This window comes from Pleurodeles waltl, chromosome 8, assembly GCF_031143425.1.
Source record: "Pleurodeles waltl isolate 20211129_DDA chromosome 8, aPleWal1.hap1.20221129, whole genome shotgun sequence".
NCBI lineage: Eukaryota > Metazoa > Chordata > Amphibia > Caudata > Salamandridae > Pleurodeles > Pleurodeles waltl.
The window spans coordinates 746,323,973-746,347,013 of NC_090447.1; the positions used below are offsets into that span (position 1 = coordinate 746,323,973).

The 23,041-nt window shown below is 42.0% G+C and overlaps 1 protein-coding gene across 3 annotated transcripts in view; it reads right to left on the minus strand.

Annotated features, from left to right (window-relative positions):
- The window catches only part of ARHGAP6 (Rho GTPase activating protein 6), an 866,594-nt gene that overhangs the window by 472,779 nt on the left and 370,774 nt on the right, over positions 1 to 23,041 (minus strand). The window contains exon 1 of one of the 3 annotated variants that reach the window (XM_069204993.1): positions 19,873 to 20,496. The exons of the other annotated variants lie outside the window; for them this stretch is intronic. The gene's annotated coding sequence lies outside the window, so the exon portion shown is untranslated. Of the gene's footprint in view, positions 1 to 19,872; positions 20,497 to 23,041 lie in introns of those variants that run through there. 3 annotated transcript variants of the gene reach the window in all.

Here is a 23,041-nt window from a genome sequence, read left to right on the forward strand (position 1 = left end):
AGTCTGCCTGACCCTGAGAGCTGGCAAAATGGCAATTTTTGCACCACAAACCCTTCGTTGATGCCATTTGCAGAGACAAAAATAGACACCCTCTTCTGCACTTTTTCCCATTTTTCCCCAATTTTTTTTTTTTTTTTTAAATTGCTGTAATTAGGCTAATTTCTTGGTCCTCTCCAGGGAAACCCGCAAACCCTGGATTCCTTTAGAATCCCCAAGGTGTTGGAAACAAAGGACGCAAATTTGGCGTGGATGCCTCATGTGGACATAATGTTATGGAGGCCTCAACGTGAAATACCCCAAACAGCCAAAAAAAGGTTTAGCACTGGGGACGTAAACGTTTTTACAGCAAAAGGGTTAAAAAAAAAAATAACTATCACAGAACTGAGAAAATATAATTTTTCATGTAGAAATTTCATGTTACGTTGCATTTATACTATGTCGGTCACAGCGCATAATGGCACTTAAACAGGTATTAAATGACAAGAATATAGAAAGGTGTCTCACTAAAACACTTGGTGCATCCCAAATCAACACACAGGTAACACAGCAAGTCAATCATCTTAGCGATATAAAATGAAGAACCATGTTGCTGGCAGCCACAAAGTAGCAATTGCATACAGAGTCTGCTGAAGCACTTTCCTTTGCGAATTGGCTTGCGCAGCCCTGGCCGTGTACATTTCATATTCAATACCAGATATGTTGACCTCTTAATGTCTAATAACACTGCTGTCTATATGCATGCACATTATAGCACGATATTAGGAAAATCTGTGCATGGTCAAACACTTCCAACGTAAATAATTCAGAAAAAGCAGGGTCCGTTGCGTTTAAGAAAAAGCTTTTTGGAAGTCTGCCCTTTCTCTGGCGCCTTGCAATATCCCAAGCCAACAAGTGAAAACGGATGAGCACGGGAAACACGTTGCTCTTAATGGCACAGACCTGCAATATGCAGAGAACGCGCATCACACTTGACACCCGCAAGAAAAACGATAGTTCTGCCAGCTGTCCTAGTGCAGCAGCAAACTCAGACCGAGAGCAAGCATCCTGCTAGTTGGGGTGCGCAAGCGTCACTAGAAGTTACACGTCGCATCCCTAACCATTTTATAAGAGTCGCTGACAGGAAGAGTTAACAACAATTACATAATCGGAAACAATTAGGAGTGGGGTCTAGAAAGGCATGCTTCAAACCCAAACATCAACAACCACAACTACAACTAAATTGAGACGTTTGAATGTCATGTGAGCTCACCCTTTTGACAAAAACAACAAATCGGGGTCAGATGTATGTCACTGTGCATTTTGGAGGTTTGCCTTATGCACTGTGAACACGCATTGGCAATGTCAATAGCTTTGGCTTTAAAGGGCTTTTGCGTGGCACTGTGAAGTATTCCAAGTAAGTATCGTGGGAATTGATACGTATTTGTGTAGAAGCAAAGAAGTGTAGAATTATATTGGTGTATGTTAAAAGGTCAGGTTACATCGCACTGTTAAGCAAGAACTAAACATCCATGTAGGTAATGAAAGCACTTTACCAGCATTACAATGTGTGTGTCCCTAAAAGATCAAGCTCGGGCATCTGGATAAACAAAAGTATAACAGTTGTGTGGAGGGCAGAACTTTTTGTTGGAAGCACACAACTTCTACCCAATGAAAACAAGTTGGCCCCCAACATGTGATCGCAGCCAAAGCCTCTCACTAGTGATGCTTGCATGATTACCCCCAGGAATGAGTAAATGCACAATGAACACAACACGTAAGGGATTGGATGTGGGTGGTCCAAGGCACAGCAGAAGGATGGAGGATGTTGTGTAACGAATCAAAATTATAGGAGAGGACAAAAAAGCCACAAAAAGCACTCTGGATAATCAGTCAGTGATAGGTAAATAGGAGTTGAGTTGTTGGTTAGTATGAACTGAATTGGCGGGAAAAGAAAGGTGCTTGTAAGCAAGTGGCAAAACAAACGCTGAGGAGGCGAATAGGTAACGGAGGAGGCAGAGAAAGTAAAGGTGATGCTGTTTAAAATGGTGCACAAGGCACAGTATTTAGTAGGGCAAAGAAATCAAGGGAGAACAGAATTTTGAAAAAAGAAGTACATCAGATGGGTAGTCACAGGCAAACAGGAAGACACCAGCATGCTGGCAATGAAAAGGCCGTGAACGGGGATTAATTAGAAGTACGCCAATATGTAAAAATGTGAGACAAAATGACAAGGGAGGCTGAACAGCAGAAAACCAAAGATGTAAACCTATCATGACATATCCAGGCATTGTTCCCCTGAACCACTTTAGCCCGGGCTACTCACAATATCATATGGAGACCGAAAAGAGTATGTGGAAACAAATACCAGACTGCTGCTTTTGCATTACCACGAAATTGTAAGGTTGACGTGCCAGCCTCATTCATCCAGGTAAGTGCCTCACCGTTTAGCTATGCAAGGTAGAGGACCAAATCACACTTTCAAGCAGAGTCTTCCTTCGAGGCACTTGTTTCATAAAGTATCACTGACAGTATGACAAGTACTGAAGACTTTGTTCCATTCAAACATCTATATGTCTTATTAAGCAGTTGATAGATCTGAGGTAGAACATCCAACAGAGACATCATACCATAGAAACCTTCAGGAATATGCAAGCACATCTGTCACTGCTGCTTTTGTCAACAGTAGACTTCTTGTGACAGTCAAGTCAAGCTGTGGATCATCGACTTCATGTAGGGAATGTAAGTAAGGGTCACTCCCAGAGTGAAAGCTGCTATAAGCTGTGGTATGAGAGAAAGCTGGTGTGTGTGTGGAGAGAGTCGGTGATGCCTACACCGATTTCTGTTGGGTTGTGAGCGAAAATATGCTTAACTAGAGCCACACCTTAACAGAATTCGAGGCTTGCCAGGCAGAGAGCCATGCAGAGAAATAGGGGCTCTGTTCTGTGAGGCAACAGACAGTAGGTGATATCAGACTATAGTTCACACAGCATGCCACTGGAAAGGCAGAACTCTTAGTTCATCCCGCATGTCCCGAAAAATCACATACTCCAAGCACCAACATTCTATCATTGATGAATAGGATGAATATAATGTAGTGCATCTTGGCAAATCTCCTTACCGGACGCCTCATAATGACAAACCTATAAATGAGGACTGTATTGCAGTCTACACGGGCAGAACTCAAATTACCATGACATTTTCTTTACACTTATTAACTCTCCCAGACCTAGAAGATATCAGAGTAGATGAACTCTTACCACAGCAAGAACAGGCACTCAGATTGAGAAGAAAAAAGAAAAAAAAATCACTACATTAAAGGGACAGATAAAAACCTATAAAATGCGTGTCTGCCTCTCACAGTTCCTGATCCATTCCTCAGCCATATACTTTGTCCCTTAACACGGTAAGTGCAGCTCAGTGGTCATCATGTATAACATAGAAAAACTTCCCCTATAGGCTCAAAGTAAAGACGACACCCTTTCAACCACATACCCCTGATGGTGTAGCATGTTATGCATGCTGACAAGGGCTTCAGTACCTGACACAGGGATAGTAAATTATAAAACAAATACTACACTACACTGACAGAACAGAAGTGTTGGGGAATCAAAACAGAACTAAAGAGGATGAGAAATTAGCAAGGCAAGAATAAAGGCGGTGACCTGAAAAAAGAAGTCTACCAAAGACAGGGTAGGAAGGGAGTGAGAGGCAATAGGGGCAGGAATGATGACTAGGACATGGCATAAAAAAACTTTTGGAGCACAGAGATGGGTTAACGAACCATGAGGAATGGGAAGCAGGACAGATTAAAGGTAGTGGCGATGCAAAGCTCAAAGGATCAGTGGGTGGTGAAAAGTAAAGTGCAAAGGACTGGAAACTCTGAAAAACGTTGGCGCTACACAGGACAAATGCAGGCAGCTGCCTTACAGTAACCCATATGAAGCACAGGGATTTAAAAAATGGCATTGCTGCTTGTGGAGGGGAGTTGCCAAAACAGAAACTGTCATTGTATTTGGGGTAACAAAGTCCTTGTACCTGAGCTAGTTAAGAAGCAGACATGCAGAAAATCTGCAGCAGAAACAGAAGTGGTCATAAACAAAGGAATGACAAGGCATTCGGAGAACATTTGTATCACAATAGTGAAAGTCTAAATAATACGAGTACAGTAGAAAAGATTAAAAAACACACAGGCCGGTGACATTTCAGATGGACAGGTGATGTCATACACAACAAAGGTTACAAAGTACACAGAGGATAGAAACTTGTGGTTACAGCAAAGATCAATGCAAGTGCAGGGACTAGTTAGCAATGATACTTGGCGCTATTTGATGAATCTTCATTAAACTCTAAACAAAAAGGGTTGTTCCAAAGAGCACTTTCTTCGTGCGGCCTGTGTTCTTTTTTTCTATTTCTACAGGTAGTATGACAAACAGCTCCCTGACATATGATTTCCTGCATGAAATTGCTATTCTGAAGCATTGTGGATATTACTTTTTTTTTTTAAGCAACAATCTAGCAAATTGCGGTTGAAATGTTTTACAGATTCTAAAAATGCTTCTTGGGACCCCTGTCCTCTTTTTTTTTTTTTTATGAAAGTTTCATGAAGATTCGTCAAACAGCAATGTTATTAAAAAACAATGAATCAATTTCCAATGGAAAAATGGTTCTACCTATACCCACCCAGAGGGGACCACCACTAGAATACATAGTCTTTGGCACGTTTGATGAATTACACCAAATTTGGCAGAAAGGTAGGTTTCAGTTTGCAGATCAAGCTTTTGCACATTTGATGTAAATCGGTTCAATAGTTTGAGAAATTAAATGGGAAATAAATTTATATATCTAGGGGAGAAGATCCTTTGCGACGATTTTGCGACAATCATGGCGTATTCACGAATGTGTGTGCCAACAGGAATGCTGTGCTGGCTGGCTGCAACCTGACTCGAAAGTTGCGGCCACCATTTTAGGTAACGGGACAGTCTCCGGGGCTGAAAAATAAAATGAAGTGGCATAAGGGGACAGGAAGGAGGTACCCTGACACCAGCCAGACCTGTGATACAGAGGTCTGTGTGGGTGAAATTATGTCCTTAAAAATATCTTTTTTAGGCCTTGCGATATTTGCAAATACATTGCAATACTCAGCACAGCCCCACCCGAATAACATTGTGATGTATTCCTGAATATCGGGGACATCAGAAAAGCATTAACAGAGTCATTCGTACACTAATTAATTCAGTCATAGTAGCACTGTCACACCTCTCACAGTCCCACTAAGGCACTGACACACCCACTCACACACCCACTGAGACACTGACGTACCCACTCACAGATCCACTCAGACCCTCAGGCACCCATTAACAGACCCACTCATACCCTCACGCACCCACTCAGACCCTCACACACCCACTCAGACATGCATGCACATACTCAGATGGTCACAGACACAGTCAGACCTACTCAGACACTGGTGCACCCACTCAGACCCTCATGCACCCACTCTCACACACAAACATACACACCCACAGACACCCTCTCACACCTATTCTCCCACTGAGCGAGACAGACCATCGCTGTGCATGGTGCTGGGTTGGGTGGTTATGCAGCCAACCCGTGCCATATGCAGCAGTGGTTGGATTAACATATAGTCATTTAAATTACTTTACATTAAAAAACATAGATATTCACAGAAAAAACAAAGGTCACAGAGACATTACAGTTAGGTTTGGAATGTACTCGTACAAAACCATTGAAGTTCAGGAGTTCTAGCTATTTCAATGACCTATAACTTGTGCCCTCTCCATGCACTGCTAAATATGCCAAATATTACAGCACTCATGACAACTTCTATAACGTCATTAAAAAAATAAATGAAAGATTAGCAGTCAAATTATTGAAGAAAAAAAACTATGCATGGTGGGGGCGTGAGTTCTAGTTACCTTAGGGCGCGAATTCTAGTTACTTGAAATAACTGCTGAATTTCGATGGTTTTGTACGAGTAAATTTAGAACCTAACTGTAACGTCCCTGTAACCTTTGGGTTTTTTCAGTGAAGAAAAAAAAAAAAAAATATATATATATATATATATATATATATATATATATATACACACACACACACACACACACACACACACACACTAACAAACGGGATGCACTCAGTAGCAGAATAGTGCTGTTTATTTGCTCATAAACAGTCTACGTGTTTCAACCATCTCGTCTTGTTCACAACAATCAGTCCATCATCACAGTTTCTATTATATATCCCTTACAAAAGACAGAGCATTCTGGATCTTGTAGTTAATTAATTACTACTGCATAATATCTAACAGTTCACTTAAAATCTCCTAACCAGTCATTGAAAAATGCTCCATAAATAAACTATCCACATGCTTTGATTAATAGCCACTTCATTTGCTCTCAGTGATACTATCAATTGACATGCATTTAAGTTAACCCTCAGTGGGGTCTTTCATTCATTAATTAATTAATTCATAATGCATAAACATATACTTTTTATTTTCAGTGAGCTTTGGCAAGCAGAATAATGCATGACATATTTAGGCAAGCGCGAGACCCGTTGCATTGCAAATGCTGGTCTGTCTTTATGATTACAAAACAATTTTTTTAGTATTGAGTTTATTATTTTTTTGAATGATACCTTTAGGACATTGCTTGTTACCAACAAAAAAGTGAAAGGACTATTGGATTTTTCCCAGTTACTGCTTGACAACAATTTCGGTTGTTTTGCAGCATTTGGTAGTTTCGGATGTAAATAAACAATCTGGTAATTTACCAGAGGTTGAGATGACAAAATACATTGGCCTTTCTTTGCTTCCCTCTCAAATTAAAAATCACAAAATTCCAGATACTAATTAAGTTTCAATTCATGCAACGTCTGTACCATGAACAAAGGTTTGTTTTAAGCAGGGACAGCCAGAGGTGAGCTTCGTTGCCTCCATCTGTGGGGTAGTCCTAATTTTTTGTAAGAGATGAGAGGTGGGACATTGAGCTAGGAGAACAAATGGATTTTTGAACTGAGCCAGCTTTTCGGTCACCAAAGGATGCTTTCATTTTTGACCTCTGTAGAGAAATTTGGAATATAATTTTGTGGGACATATTTTATTATTCCTTGCGCTCCTCAGTTTTTTCCTGAATTAATTGGGTGCCACTGGGGGTGGCATACTATGCAGCATTATGGCAGTGCCCTGGCTGTTTCTCAGGTTATTAGGAATGTATTATTTTATGCCCTCAAAACGTGAAAATGTTTTAGATAGCCAGGATCAATTTTTGGGATCTAGTACATTAGAAAAGTGCTGGACTAGTCTTAATGATGCATCACTTACCAATTATAACAAGACTGACATGAGACCAGTTCTATATTATGTATCAGTTGAAATACATCCCGGAGAGATTGAATACATTTTCCAACAGATACTCAGACCGATGTGCGAGATGCTCATGAGCCCCTGTGCTGTCACTTCCCTACTTGGGATGTTTCTACGTCAGTGTCTTTCATGACACTAGCGAATTTGAGGGGAATGTAAAACCATTTCATAGCATTGCTAGGGGACTGCCAGATAAGCTTCGATTAGTCAAGGTCCATCTAAAATGCATATATCTGTTTTGTAATCCTAATTACGTATCTGATATTGGAAAAAAAAAAAAAATGGAAGTCTTACCAGCCACTATTCTCTGAATGCCAGAATTAAAAAACAGAAATGGACTAGGAACTGTTAAATTACTTACGATAAATGGAAAGGCCAACCTAAAACTTTTACTTGTATTTTGGAGACACCTATAAGCCTACTGGGGCTCTAAGTAGTGTAGAGCTACCACCTAATATAATTCATGGAATACAATCACGTGATGAATTTATGTAAATTTTATATTTCTAGTTTTCCAAGACAACAAAATATCCAAATGGGAAGTTGCAGTATTCTAGACTTGATACCCCAGTGGAATGTTGGTTGAAAAGGTGTTTGTGCGAAACATCAGAAGTAGACCGTAGGTAGAAGTTGAACAATAGGAAGTTGTGGCATGCAAAGAAGAGGAACGCCTGGTGACAATTCTAGGGTATAAAGTTCTGGGAAAAAATTGCAATCCACAAATGACTACCCATGCCTCTGCTGGCTATGGAGAGTGCACCAGAGCTAATTAGTAAATACTCAAGAAATAACCTGAATGCCAGCCAAAGAATAGCTCCATCAAATTGTCTGCTTCTGAATGGCAAAGGAGTGTTCTTCATAGACGCAGTTGTGCATCTTAACACCATTAACCATGAGACAAGCTGTTCAGATTCCATTGTCCTACCACTAAATTGAGGTTATACCTCATTTTGAAACACATCTAGAAGGGGGTCCACACTGGTATTCGGAGTTAACAAAGCAGGGCGATATTCAAAGAGAGAAATAGGTAGAAAAATAAAGCCCAGACATCAAATTTTAAGAAGACAGAGGTACGAAGTAATCAACTCAAGGTTTTAAAACATCCTAAAATTGGTTTATTTCACATGTGAGGGCCCCTTTCAAGCAGCCCAAGTGCCATCATTGTTAAGTTCAGTAACTTAGCAAGAATGCCTCAGGTCCTGGTGCATGGGGAAAACAGCCCCTTAGTCTACTGTTGTGGTAGTGATATACAGCACTTTTTTGGGTTTGAATGAGCCCATCTGGTCTCTGGGCCCCAGTGCACTACACCTGCTACACCAATGGTATCTACAACCCGTTAAGTTTGCCGTCTCGCTCAATCAAATTTATCAATGTCAAAGGGCAACGTTAACAAGGAATAATCGAAAATTCTGATACAGATGCCACTGAAAGGTCTTACCTGATGTTTCATAAAGGATATCTTGGCTCCTTTCAGGAGTTACATTTCAGGACAAAAAGAATACAATCTGCATGCTTCGTGTGAATCTCGCAATCCCAGTGAGTCTAGTCCTATTGGTATTACGAGGGCCCTTGTATTCAACTCCTGAGAAGGAATAATGGTGCACAACTTTGCTGCCACAACAATATTAATGTGCTGCATACTCAGGCTGCTGTCAGTCAGCCTAAAGAGTGTCAGGTGGCAAAATTTAACAAGAATTTGCAATGCAACGGGTCTTGCATTTGCTCAAGTTAGAGCTATTAGTGTTGTAAACTCCTAACCAGACTTTTCTTGCCACATAAATTGAAAATTAAAAGTAAAACAGTTTCACATAAGTGATCTGATTCACAGTGCCATGGCTGCCATGAACATCAGCGTGAAGAGACACACAAAAGGAAAAAGAAGTTCGCTCGCAGTCAAACTTAAAGTGCAATTAGCCATGTAGCGGGGCGATGGCCAAGACGGTAACAAAACCTCCCCAAGGAAGGACAAATGTAAGCCATTTACCAATGTCAAAAGATTTTTGACGGGCAAGCCCATGAACGAATGGTAGTGATGGGCATGGGGTGGGCATTGTTAAAAGCCCAGATGCATACCAACACGTTGGAAAAGCATTGTTTGCACGCTGCTATGCTCAACCTAAAAAGGTGTGGGCAGTAAAACGATGCAGCAGCAAAGGTCGCTAAAATGACATTCACGTAAAACTTTTAAGTATGACTCAATGGAGGGTGATGGTACTGTAGACACCACAGTATGTAAAATTGCTGATGGTAGATCTGGAAATTTAAACTATGATTTGCATATTACATGCAGATGTCCCTAAAATCAAACGCATCAGGCTTCCTTGAGACAGTTATCCCAAGAAACAGAAAATCTGTTCTCCCGATGGTAAAATTCGATGCTGCAACACTACCAAACACACCAGACAAGCATGCGAAGGTCCAGAGATGAGACTGCACATTTGGCAAGCTTTCTCCTACTTTTTGCTTTAAAGTCTCAGCAGCTTTCATTTTTGGTTTCCTCCCTTGTTATATCAAAGTATCGCATACTAGTAAAATAAAGTTGTGGACCACTATGTCTTTAAGATTCAAAACCTAGCCCTCTACATGGTCTAAGTGGGTCTAACTTGCAGCACAATAAGACTATGTGTTGGAAATCTGATCGCTGCTTCACAGATTTCATCAGGTTCAAGAACTAAGTAGGTAATTAACTCAATCTACTGTTAGTTGTTGGAATATACTATGATAGGGCCAAAATAAGTGCATCTAAAGACTATAATACTACTATCCTAAAAATACCTCCGGAGAGTCTTCATCAAACAAGAAACAAAACAAGCTAATTTCTCTCACCGGGAGGGATGACAAAAAACAGTCATGACCCGGACAAGTTTTCATGGTATGCAAGGAGTATAAAATTAACATTTTGATTGATTTTATATGAATTTATCTTGCCTGCAAATGTTATAATTCAAACACATGCCAGCACTCAAGGACCAAGGTTAACTATGCTTAAAAGAATATATGTATTACACACATTGCTTCGAAGAAACACAAATATTTTTTCTTAATTTTTGTCAAACATGTATCTTCGCCTACGTCCAGTGGCCAGCAAAATAATTATGAACTTAATATTAGGAAAAAAAAGATTCACTGCGATCCCAAAAGCCTTGCCTCTCTCTATGTTGTCAGAATAAGTCCTCACCTCCTATCATGGCCGCTCTAGATTCAGCCCTATTGAGTTACTTTCCAGACATCTGTCACTTATCAGGCGAGATTATACATTGATACTTAGGATACGTTAATTTTCTCAATTTCGTTGTCAGAAAGCTCATTTAGTCTCATGTTTCACTAGGCTTCTCTGTAGAAAACATGGTGAATTTCTCCATACCGAACACTTCCCAAATCCTACAAAACCAGGCCTTTATCTCCAGAACCTTCCTGCCCTATAATGTCATTGTACAGCAGGACAGGCAACAGAGGGACTTTGCTATCTGCTTCCCTCAATCAGATTTCAGAGCAAATGATTTTGGGCTTCAGTGTGTACCAATAAATTGTATATTTCAGAAAGAAGCATCCTGTCACCTTTTCCAGAGAAACTGTCTTTCCAATATGGTGATTTGTCTATTGTCGATGGACTTTATTATGGGTGCAGAACCCAGTGATATAACTGATAATAACATCTTTCTCCCTCCTAAGGGCTGTATTCTTCTTGGGGGAATCAAATGATTTAACATCAGGCTGCTCAGGCAGGTCATCTAATCTAACACAGTCTTGACAGCCCATGTTTTGTGCTCCCTTTCTCCACAGGTGTAAAACTGAAGCTGTCTGAGGGGAATGTAATTAATTCTTACTTAACAGCCACTTTGTCTCATACTCCTAGAATAGCTCTAGTTACTGGGGAAAAACAAATGCCTCACCCATGCAGACCATGGTCTTTACTGATGTTCCTACTCGGTAGAAACTGATCTATGTGACACCACTATTTTCTACAACCAGTCTTTCCAATTCCACTAGGAATTGAAGTTGAGTTCCCTGACAGCATCTAGTAAGATATGTAACAACTAACTTTTTCTGGCTTTGTTTACCTGTAACTTTGCCAATTTTAAAGTCTCCCCTGCCCATACAAAGTCCTCAATGTCTCTTTGGAACTGCTTCAGTGAAGGGATGGGTATAATCAGCAGCAGTGCTTGAAAAAGTAACAAGATTTTCAGAGGCCGCCCCTTCACTATGGCAGAGGAGCGTTGCCCCGCTGCTGAAAGCAGAAAATAAAGGGATAATAAAAGTATTTTAACATCCCTTTTTTCCACTTTCGTAGGGCAGGGAGGGGCCAGCCTCCTCCACGTCAACAAGTGGAGGAGGAGGAGTAGCGGTACGCTTTTAAGTGCACGTCAGTTTGGCCGGATGGCTGTCCGAGGCAAGCCAAACTGACATGCGCACTTTGAAACTCCCCACTCAGCTGTATTTTACAGTTGGGTGGAGACCGAGCACAGTGCCCCATTCCCTCCCCAGGCAGCATTTTTGCTCACCCAGGTCAAACGCGGTACTTCTTGCCATTTGACAGCATGAGAATAGCATCCCGATTGATTGGGGAAGAAGACGAGAGGCAGCGCAAGCGGTGGATCAGAGGGCAGGTTAGGTTTTTTTTTTTTTTTTACTGCCCCTACTGACACCAGCCACCCCACCCCTTCCTGGCAGCAGCCGCGGCTGGCTTCATGTAACAAAATCTTCATTTTAACTGCTGATGCTCTCCTAAAACAGGGCAGCCCACCCTTTTCCTAGGCCTGCAAATCCAGGTTTATGTTCTCAAGCAGCACGTTATAATTAATGGGAACTAGCTTATCAAACAAGAAGTAATCAGGAAACCTAGATACCTTATCTGTTCACTCACCCACTGAAAAGTTAAGCTAGCCTTCATTGTTTCGAATTGTTTTGGGCACACTGAAACATCCAGTGTCTCTGATTATATAAAGTTAACTTTAAGGCCAGCATGTATCCTGCTGTATTCATCCAATTCCTCCACTGCCTAAGGTGTGGGTAAGAGTGGATTCCTTGCCATCACTAGAACACGGTATGTGTTTAAACCCCCACGCCTTATGGACTTCTGTTATCAAATCCATTAGGCCAAGGGGTCAATGGCAACAGGGAAGAGCAGCTGGGAGAGGAGACACTTATGACTTGATACTCTACATATACTGAAAATATGTGAAAAGTATCGGTTACCCTTCTTGCGGCAATCCATGACTCAGCACTTAAACTTGTCGCCTATTCCAATGGAAAATAACCTATTAACTTTTTCAAGCCCTCCTCCACATCCTACAATGGCAATAAGATATTCTTGTGTGTTCCTTAGAAGTTACCTAGAATAAGTATGATTTAACATTAACCCTGGCCCACCTATATCATTCAAATCTAGATTGATCTAGATCTACAAACCCTGGCACTGTTGGACCTAGTATGGTTGCTAAGACATTTGTGAACATCTTTGCACCTGTGTGGAACAAAGAAATTCGGCTTCATGAATCACACAATGTGGGATTATTCCCAGGTCTAGGGATATCAGCTATTTGGGCCTCTCTAACAGAGGCAGCCTCATCTGTCCAGTTTCTACAAAAGGGATAAATAACTTCAAAAGAAAGGTGGCAAAGGATCTGCAGAACGTTCAGTACAACATAGGAGTAAACACATCCGGCACAGTGCTTTATTGGACTGGAGTTGTGATAATCTCTTCTACTTGTATGGGCAAATCTTGCTCTGTGATTGGTCAGATGATCGTATCTGTGGCTGTGGAGAGTCCAGATACTATATTTTAAAGTTCTCCCCGAAGGGTGTTAGGTTTCATACAAATCATTACAATACGAACTAAAGTCCTTTCCATAGTCAGGGCCATTTTGATTTCAGGGTTCCAGTCCGATCTTTTATCCCAGCTATTTTATCTTTCACCAGGGTAGCTCAGGGTTCAGACACAAATAACCTACTCACTTTATTTCTTTTAGCATAGTAATTTTGTTTGGTCCACGCAAATGCCTATTCTGCCTAACTTACATCTACTGCTTTAACCTGTGACAATCATTCTCACTTGCCTACATACAGTCATAGGATTGGTTCTTTTATGCACCTCTCTTTCAACACCCTTTCCAGCCTCCTCTAACCTTAATCAGAGTTTGATTAAGTCCAGATGAAACTGATGTAAGCACTCCCTGCAATACTACTTTTAAGGCTTCCCAGAGAGTTTCCTTGACTAATACAGTCCTTACCTTCTTCCATGTACACGCAAATGGTATGTTCTATGCTATCACTGTGTCATTGTGAAGGTGATTCTAGTTTAATCTGTCTTCTATTGTTGAAGATCGTCTTAGTGGTTGACAAGGTCAAGAAGATAGAGGCATGATCTGATAGAGCAATATGCCTGATCTCAGACTTTTCTGCAATTGGTATCAATGCATCACATATTAAAAAGTTGTTTGATATAGAATAGGATGTGTGTGACCCTGAGAAGTATGTGTAAGGGCGCTTCCCCTGCCTCTGCCATTTCATTCTCTTATGGCCACTGGTTGGTCCCAATGCTGGGTGCAGGTCTGGGCATGCCACTCTTTAGAGAGGAACCTTCTTGTCATGAAACATCATCCTCTTGCTGTTGCTCCAACCTGATCTTCTATGATGTCTACTTGCCGGCCACCCTTCGTGTATCACTGTTTGCACCGATTTTCTTTATGCTGGCTCTGGTTTTAAGGCCCACAGGTGCATCATCTTCTCTGGCTCTTCTGTTTTGCAGAAGCACAACATGTGTCAGTCACGCCTCTCCACCAGCGATTCGATCCATTCTGCCCCTTTAATGTCTTAGAGAAGCAGAGCTCACCCGATTTTTAGGGTGTTGGCGAAGCATAGTAACTCCATTCCCTTACTAGGCTATGCCTGCATAAGACTACTCTAAACAGAATTGGGTAAGACAAACATTTAACTCTGGTTAGTTTCCCCCCAAGTTTTGGTCAAATACATCATTTTTTCTTGGGCCATTCACAGGTGCGGCTCCTCCACCAGGGTGGAGGAGCGCCACCTCCCCCCCCCTGCCAGCAGCAGCTGCAAACCTTTTACTATAAAACAATATTAAACTATGTTTGCCGTTTTATAGTAAAAGGGGCAGGGCCACAGGCTACGATGGGGACAAAGGGGGAGTGCACAGCACTCCACCTCAGTGTGCATGTATGTTTGGCCGGACATCTCAAGCCGGCCAAGCACACATGCGCACTGGGCTCTCTGCAACCCAGCACTCTGTTGCTGGGTTGGAGAGAGTAGGCAGAGACTTTCACTCTGTATTGGAGTGCCCTGGCTGGGCGCTCTGGCCAATCCAAACTCTGCTGTCATGCTGCAAGCCTGTGCCTAGAACTGCAGCAGAGGAATGGGTGCAGTGTTGGTGGCAGCGAGAAAGGTAAGCACGTCACCCCGCCCCTTCAAAGTGCCACGAGCCGTTCCTGGCCATTCATCAAGTAAGTAGTTAGGACACTTGGCAGAATTAATCGGTCAAAGGGGAGTTTTTCACAAACTAACATTTTTCTTAATAATTTGAAAGTGCCAAAATACATTTTACTAATGGTGAATGCTATAAATTTCAAATGAATCAGGAGATGCATTTCATGTAGCAATAAACCAAGAGGAATCACCACAATTTTTGTTTGCTTGTCTACAAGAACGTGTTCACATACAACTTGTAAGCATCACAAAGAATGGGGACAAAGTAATCAAAGTAGCCCCGAAATATTTATTTTGTTATACACTGAAAAACAGAATATAGTTCTACACCTGAGGGGCTGGTCTATACTAAACCTGGTATTCATTGAATCAGGGAATTTTTGGCTACTTGATGTTAAAAATAATGTATTGGAACGTATGCAGCTGCATTCACGAATTTACTTCTTTATGTTTGACAACTCATTGGTTTTCACATGCTTTCGGATAAGCTTTGTCTTTTCCAATTGAATTGGGGATGGCGACCTATTTTCTTTTGCCGGTTCGAATGACATGAACTAAATTGAACTGGATGGATCAAAACTGAATGAAGTCTTTTTAACCCCTTTGTTCTTTTCTCCCCCAGACTCCTTCCCTCATGCATTCTCTCCTCTCAGCCATTTCTCCTTTCATCTGCATTTTCCGTTTTTTGGTTTTTACCTTTCCTTATACTCGGTACTGGATCAGCTGCCGCGATACCTAATCCTATTTAGAGCTATTTTTTTCAGCTTCTACCCCATTCTTCATCACTTTTGCACCTTTTTACTCTGCACCACATATTATACCTTCCTCCCTGCGTTCCATCCAGCCCAGAGTCTGTGCTTTCTTTCTCTGTTGATTCACCAAAATGCCAGAAGTAGCGCAAGTGATATCACATACCCTTTGACACTAATTACATCACAGGAAGTGACATCATATGACCCTTTACCTAGAGTTTTTTCAGGAAGCCACGTCACATGACCCCAACATAATGCTGACAGTCTCTTAAAACCCTTATACTCCTTCTTATTCAATCTCATTCACTTGCATTCGTTCTTAATCTCACTCACACTTACTGACACACAGGCCAAGGTTTACTAATTCTTTGCACCGTGTATGCATCCCTTTGTGATGCAGATCAGGTGAAAAGTGTTAGGGTGGGATTTACGTAAATATCTGATAGGATAGTACTGCAAAGAAATGCAATGCACTATGCACAGCTTTGCGTTATTTTACATCAAGTGGTTCTCCCATTGATGGTGCTGGAGTATTCCCATGCATTCACCTAGGGGTTTTAATGCAAATCCCTATCTACAAACATTGGTAGAGGGGAATATGCACCAAAATCTTATGACTGCTAGAAGCAGGCATAACGAGCAGAACTGTTTCCATTTATCCTCATTTTCCAACTTTGCATTGTGTTGCATTGTACAGTACACACAAAATGGGAAAAGTCAAACCATAGTTTTTGTACTGGAATGTACCCCTTCCATTTAAAAGCTATGCGTCAGAACGCAGACACCTTTGCACTATGGTGCAAGGGTGTGTCCATTGGTGCGTTGCAGCCAAAAGTGCACCACTGTACAAGGAGAGAAACAATGCATCTTATCTCAGTAATATTGTGCATTTGTTCTCTCACTTTGACACGACAGCACAGTATCTTTGGGTAAACATTGCCTTTGTGTCAAAGAATAGTACATTCGCCCTCAATTTCACAAAGTCTTGCTCACTACCTGTCAATGATTAACTCACTCACACTTGCTTATACATACATACACATGCTCACACACATAGTCTTACCTCACATAAACACTCTAACCCACAAGCGTATACACAACATACATTTACATATATTTTTACTTACTACAGCTGACACCAAAGATGACGTGCCAGGTAAGTGTGCTCCGTGTTTTATTGCACTAATAGTAAATAGTATTCACTATGAGTGTAAAGTAAAACGTGCTGTAAATATGGAATGTGGAGCCGCCTCAGTGTTCTTGGAACTGGTTTTGCCACCTCTGAGGCCAGGGGTCGCAAAGCCAGTGCCAGGGGTAGCAATGAACCCTGGCGACCCCTAAATGATGTCCATGCTGAGCTCCTTTTCTCACTTTGTACATTCATGTGGTAGTAATTCTGCGCTATAACCCTTTACCTGTGAGAAAAAGAGAAAGGACTTACAGGTGCTTCTCTTTTCGGGACAGTAATGCTAAGTACTTCTTTGTTATTATATTTGTTAACCTTTTCCCCCAAAAACGACATTTTTTTTTTTTTTTTTTTAAAGCAGAGTGAAGGGGCCGGGGATGTCAATGAGAAATTATTCTACTTTTCGAGGCATGGTTTGGTGCTCTCTTTTTTCTGCCCCCCAGCACCCCTCGTACTTTAGCAAAAAGTATTTTGCTTAGGCTATGTAGTCATCAATTTATTACCATTATCACATCACAGTAAAGCATCAGAGCAACATACAACACATTATAATGCTACAGAGCATATGATATCACAGAACAGCGTTCAACGTTACATAATTATTACAGCAATGTTCATGCTTAGGATATTGGCTAGTACCTGGCAAACGAAAATGCCAAAATGTAATAAATATTATTATCCCAGCAATGAAATACTGAATTATCCTTTTCAACCCGTTTAACCACGCCTGTGCCCGCACAGAAAAAAATATGCTCTCTCGTGATATAAATATTTCAGCAAGCACCATAGACTCATCCTAGAAAATAACAACACAAAAACATTTGACCAATAGCAACTAGGGTCCTAAGCCATATTTAGGTGACATGATTCCTATGAAATATATTTTCTTTCTTAAAATTGATCATAGGCTTGCCAACACTTGAACATCACAGAGTGGCTCGTAAATGACATCCCCATTGTCAGAAGCTCTATCGTATTGGCTACAGTGAGTGGACCATGACCATGGCCACAAAACGCAACATAACTTACAAGAGTTGAGAACTGGTGAAAAAAAAGAAGAGTTTCCACTTAGCATTCATCATCCAACAGGAGACGATTTTGGTCCAAGTCAGTTTCAAGGCAGCCCTACATTTTCTAGAAGATGAGCAGAGAACCCGAGCTCACTGTATCAAGATCATTGCGGATTCATCTTGAACTACCACAGTTTTTGGCACAGGTTGTGTCCTCGCTCAGCTCCCAACACTGATAAATTCAGCCAGTTGTGATTGCGCTCTGCAGGCTAAAAAAATGACGTTTGTTTCTGATGTAAAGGCTTAAGAGACCTCCGGAGTGGAATCTTACCTTCTGCCCCACAACACACTCACAACGTACTAGAAGACTGTGTGATTCTCCCTGAACAAACAGCTTATAGCCTCATCATGATCAGCCCGCCAATAATACAATCTGGGAAAATGAACAGTCCACATTGCACACAATGCTAGTATAATCTCCCTTTTCTGCACAATTTCAAGCCATGCAGTAAAATGCTTATTCTGCGAAACTCACTGTATGATTCACCGCATGCCACAACGTTTCTGGCTTTTTCCCTCCTTTGCACAATACACTTTAAGCAAACAACGCACTTCTATCATGGAGGCGAAGAGCCTGTCAGAGCCAGGCCCATGAATGCCCTTTTGTAAACTGTGCCAGCGGTGCAAGTGTTTTGTTTGTTGTTGCTCATCGGAGATCGAGTAGATACACACCCTACGAGGGACACCGTGAAACCCCTTCATACCTGATATCACAAATCCGCCTGTCCAGAACATGACAAGCCAGCGCAATGATGCGAACCTCTGAAAGGAAACACTGGGCTCTGACGCCTTCTGGCTGCCCAAAGAGGTCAATCAGTGTCATTTCAGGTCACGTTCATGTAGCACCACATGTTTGGACTGTGCAGTTTGGGACAGTGTTTAGGGGACACAGGACCTTGTGTACGCATATGACGCAGAATGCAAACTCCCCTTTGATACATCAGGCCCATATTGTGCTCTTAAGCGTCTATTTCTTAATTGAAATACAGCAATCGAACCCAAATTATATTCAATGCAAACTGGTTCCCATCCTCGACAGAACAATCCCTCTCAATTCATTAATCAAAATGCTATCACCACAAGTGTTAGGCCCACTGTTTAGACTCCAGTGAACAATCCAGGTGGGCAGTACGGAATCCATCCTAATTGGGAAGAACGCTCAATGAGTAATGTAGACGACCAAAGATCTATACTGCAATAAAGCCCAGAGCTGTTTAGTACTGCTCCGTTAGAACTTCAACAGGGATTGCCAGGGTTGAAAAGGGTTTTTCAAAATCGCAGTAAGCGATCAGCAAAAGCTCTCTTTTTGGACTTGTTAGAAACATAGTCAGCAGTGCCAATAAACTACTGCTTCTTGGGGCCTGCCAGTTAAAACAACACTGAGCTCTTTCCCTGGCGAAATGCTATTATACGCGTCTCTGAAGGGTTTTTGAGGAAGGGAGTAAAAACAGCACGGGAACTTCTGTTATGAAAAACAGAAACAATCGCTAGAGTTGCATCAACTGTAGGACAGAGACTCCCAACTCCAAACTTCATTTTGCGCAGAGCAGCTCAGCCCCGCCAAGAGAGGCGAGAGCAGCCTGTCCACATGAGGAAAAGACTCAAGCTGGAAGCATGTAGGCACGTAGACCTGGTTTTAGTTCCAGCAACCTGATGACTGGCTGCCACACCTCTAGGGGATGGGAGGCCTTCCACCGGAGTCCGAGACAGCGCCGCAGACTCTAATTAAAACGTTCGGACCAGAAGCGGCCTAATTATCCGCCGCCTTTAATTATTTCCCGCCCGGGCTGCTCATTACAGAGGAGCTGCTGGTGCCAGACCCACACGTTCTACCCAAACATGCCAGCTCATTCCAAACAGCAAAACCTATCCGTCAGCTGCTGAGAGGCGCTGTAGCGTCGCGCGCCTCCGTTACTATCCCAGCGCGGCCTCATGCATGCGGCCACTTCCAGGGGTGCGGGGTGGGGTAGATATCAAGAAACGGCACATACTGGAACACAGCACTGTATTTTCAGCCATCAAATCCCGACGAACTCATGCACTGTTTTGCTCGCTCACCCATTAACGTGTCACTGCCTGCGGCGTCCCTCCTAGCTCCCCCGAACGGGCTATGGTGTGGTAAAGCGCTCTGAAACGGCTTTGAAATGTTGCACAGCGCCGCCGTCCCGGTGCAGCACATCAGGTGCTTGAGATGCAGCCAGGCAGGGGCTGCCGAGGCTCCCTGCACCACCAAAGAGACACCCGCCGCCCTGGATCCGAAAACGAGCCCAGAAAGAAAGCCACGCTTGTGCCTTCTTAGAAGCCAGCTCCGTCCCTTCCGAGGAGCAGTGCAAAGCCAGATGCGGAAGGAAATTCAACTATCCGTCTTCTTCGACCTTCAGCTGGGGCTGTACTTTTTTTTTCAGAAGTACATGAAGCGGTTAAGAAGGGGCTTGTCGAAAACACAGAACACATTTTTTTACGCCAGGCTCTCGGAAAGTCTCAGCTGGACTGGAACTGTGCAAACCTTCCTTATTAGGAATAGATGAAAGAATGCTGGAAGGGTCGGGAAGCGAGCCTCGCGGCGCGGAGGGAGCATCCGATGTCCCCTCGTCCCTTCAGCATGAACCAAATCTCTTCCTCGCAATCAGCTCGCAAACCGAGAGCGACTTTTCACCTCTTGGCCACAAAGCAGCTAAAAACGGAGCGCGTCAACTCGCACACTCACGTTGCCACTGCTCTGCAACTTGCAGTGTCAAACGCCCCCCGTGAAACATAAATCACGTCCTTTCATAGGAACCCCTTTTCAGAGAAATACAACAATACCACGGGAAATGAAGACAACCATAAAATCTGTCACTCCGTGCCCTCGCACGTCTTCCTACTGACAGATTAATATGGAAGGTTCATAGTAACATTCGCCTTGTCTAAATAAGGCTCCATGATATCTTGGCATAGGGCTGACGGGATAAACACCACCCACAAGCTTTCGAGCACATATAATGGTTGTGAACATTCAACCTGCTAGAGTACATTCATACCTGTGTACAGTATGCGATTCTGCGTAACTAACGGTTTTTGCAAAGCTCTGGATGTCACGTATTTGCCGCATAATCCATCATAATTTCATATTTCAACAAAAAAGTTTTAGCTCAAACAGATTAAAATGTATTACACATTTAAACTTCATTGCTGTCCTTGGGTGTTAAACTGGTGCCAATGAGGTGAAAACTTTGATCAGACAGTGTTGATATGTAAAATGACAAACTAATGAAGTAATCCTATTAGAAAATATGCACTAATACTCACCGAAGGTGGATTTTTTGCTGCATAATTTAGTGAACTCGTCTGCAGGATTAGGTCAGCAAACAGAGCAGTCCAATGTCTACTCAGAGGGAGGTGGATTGGGCTTTGTCTCACAACTCCAATGAACCCGCCAATATCACTAGTAACTATACAAATATTCACACTTGTATTTGGTTTAGAAATTATAATTACTGCACATCACATTCTAAATTCTCCTTGGTAACATTATCGGGGTATTCGGAAATTTGTGGGTGGGGGCGTGGGAAGAGTATTGCAACTTGAATCGTTGTAAATGTATTTAAAAAAAAAACAATTTAAGGGACGTAATTCAGTATAGTAATATGCTATATCGTACTAAACTAAAACCCCTTCATATGGGATGGAAACATACTTTATTTACACCATAAGACAACTGTTTCTACAGCTCCACTGTTATTTTGGCACCTAGGACCTAGCCAGGCCACTGGCTTGGCTCCTGCTATGAATTCACTGTCTATCCTATGTCTGCACAACCCACTTCCGGTGGCCAACGCTCGCACATTTCTATTGGCCAGTGACTTTCAACAGAAAACCAGTTTGTTGATAGATTGTAGTTGAAATGGAGTGGTTAATTCAAACTAATATGTGCGAAGGATTGCAATTTTTTTATTGTGATTGTCACAGTGCTTCAAACATTATACATGAATTATCCTTTAAGGAAGCCTTAGAGTGACAATCACTCCGCCTTCGCCTCAGGTTGGCTCATAAGAGTTTTTAGAAAGACACCACATGTATGCATTCATCTGACACAGAGCAGATGGTTCATTGGTCTTTAGCGCTCAAAATATTTTCTGTTTAAATATGGATGTCAACATTGTGCTGTCGTCTTAATTACATGTGAATTCTCAATTGTAATATCATTCAGTATTCCTTTGTTCTGAAATTGCAACATTAAAAATCTCGACCCCTTGAGTGATTACTTGTGTAATCAGTGTGCTGAAATGTTTTTCAAAGCACCATTTTTGGCCTTGCACATTTCCAAGGCCATGGGCCTTGAAGACCTGTGCTTTTTCAGGCCAGGTGGCATAAAGGCATGGCGTGCTTTCGGAGACGGTACATAAAGTCATATTCTACTTCTGGTACTAGTGGCACAGTTTTGAATTTTAGGAGATTAAGGGGGTTCTTACAACTTTGGAGGAGGTGTTAATCCGTCCCAAAAGTGACGGTAAAGTGACGGATATACCACCAGCCGTGTTACGAGTCCATTATATCCTATGGAACTCGTAATACGGCTGGTGGTATAACCGTCACTTTTGGGACGGATTAACACCTCCTCCAAAGTTGTAATAACCCCCTAAGTGCCTTGTTCAAGTCAACAATTATGCCCCATGTGGCAAGTATCAGTCCAAACTGGATGTCACTCATTGCCTTTAATAATCCTCTTGCCATCTCACTCCAATCAACTACTTTTTCTTTTTTTCTGTGCTTGGAATAAAACTCTCACAACTTTGATACTGGCGGTGCAGGCAGTCACGATTGTGTACAGAACACAACACCCCCCAACTCCCTTCTCGTCACATTACCATCAAGGTCAAAGCAACTGCTGGCAGTAATAGAATTACTGTCCGTGTTAATTGCATTACAGCAATATCTGTCTAAATGTGATGGAACCTAACACTCGAGAGAAGATCGACTAGGAGCTCGTCTTAAAATTGGTAAAACCCATAATCAACTTTCAGAAGGGAGGCTTCGCATATGCATGATCGCTTAGTGCTGAAGTAACGATTTAGGTGTGTTTTATCCTGTTGATGCTTTGAAACAGCAGTGAAAATAAGTACGGCTGACTACACAGGTTATTATGAGAAAATAATAAACACACATTCGCACACTTATCACAGTGCACCAAAAACCGACATAGGAAAGCAGTTTGTAGTTTCACAGACAGCTCTTAACAATGGCTTCA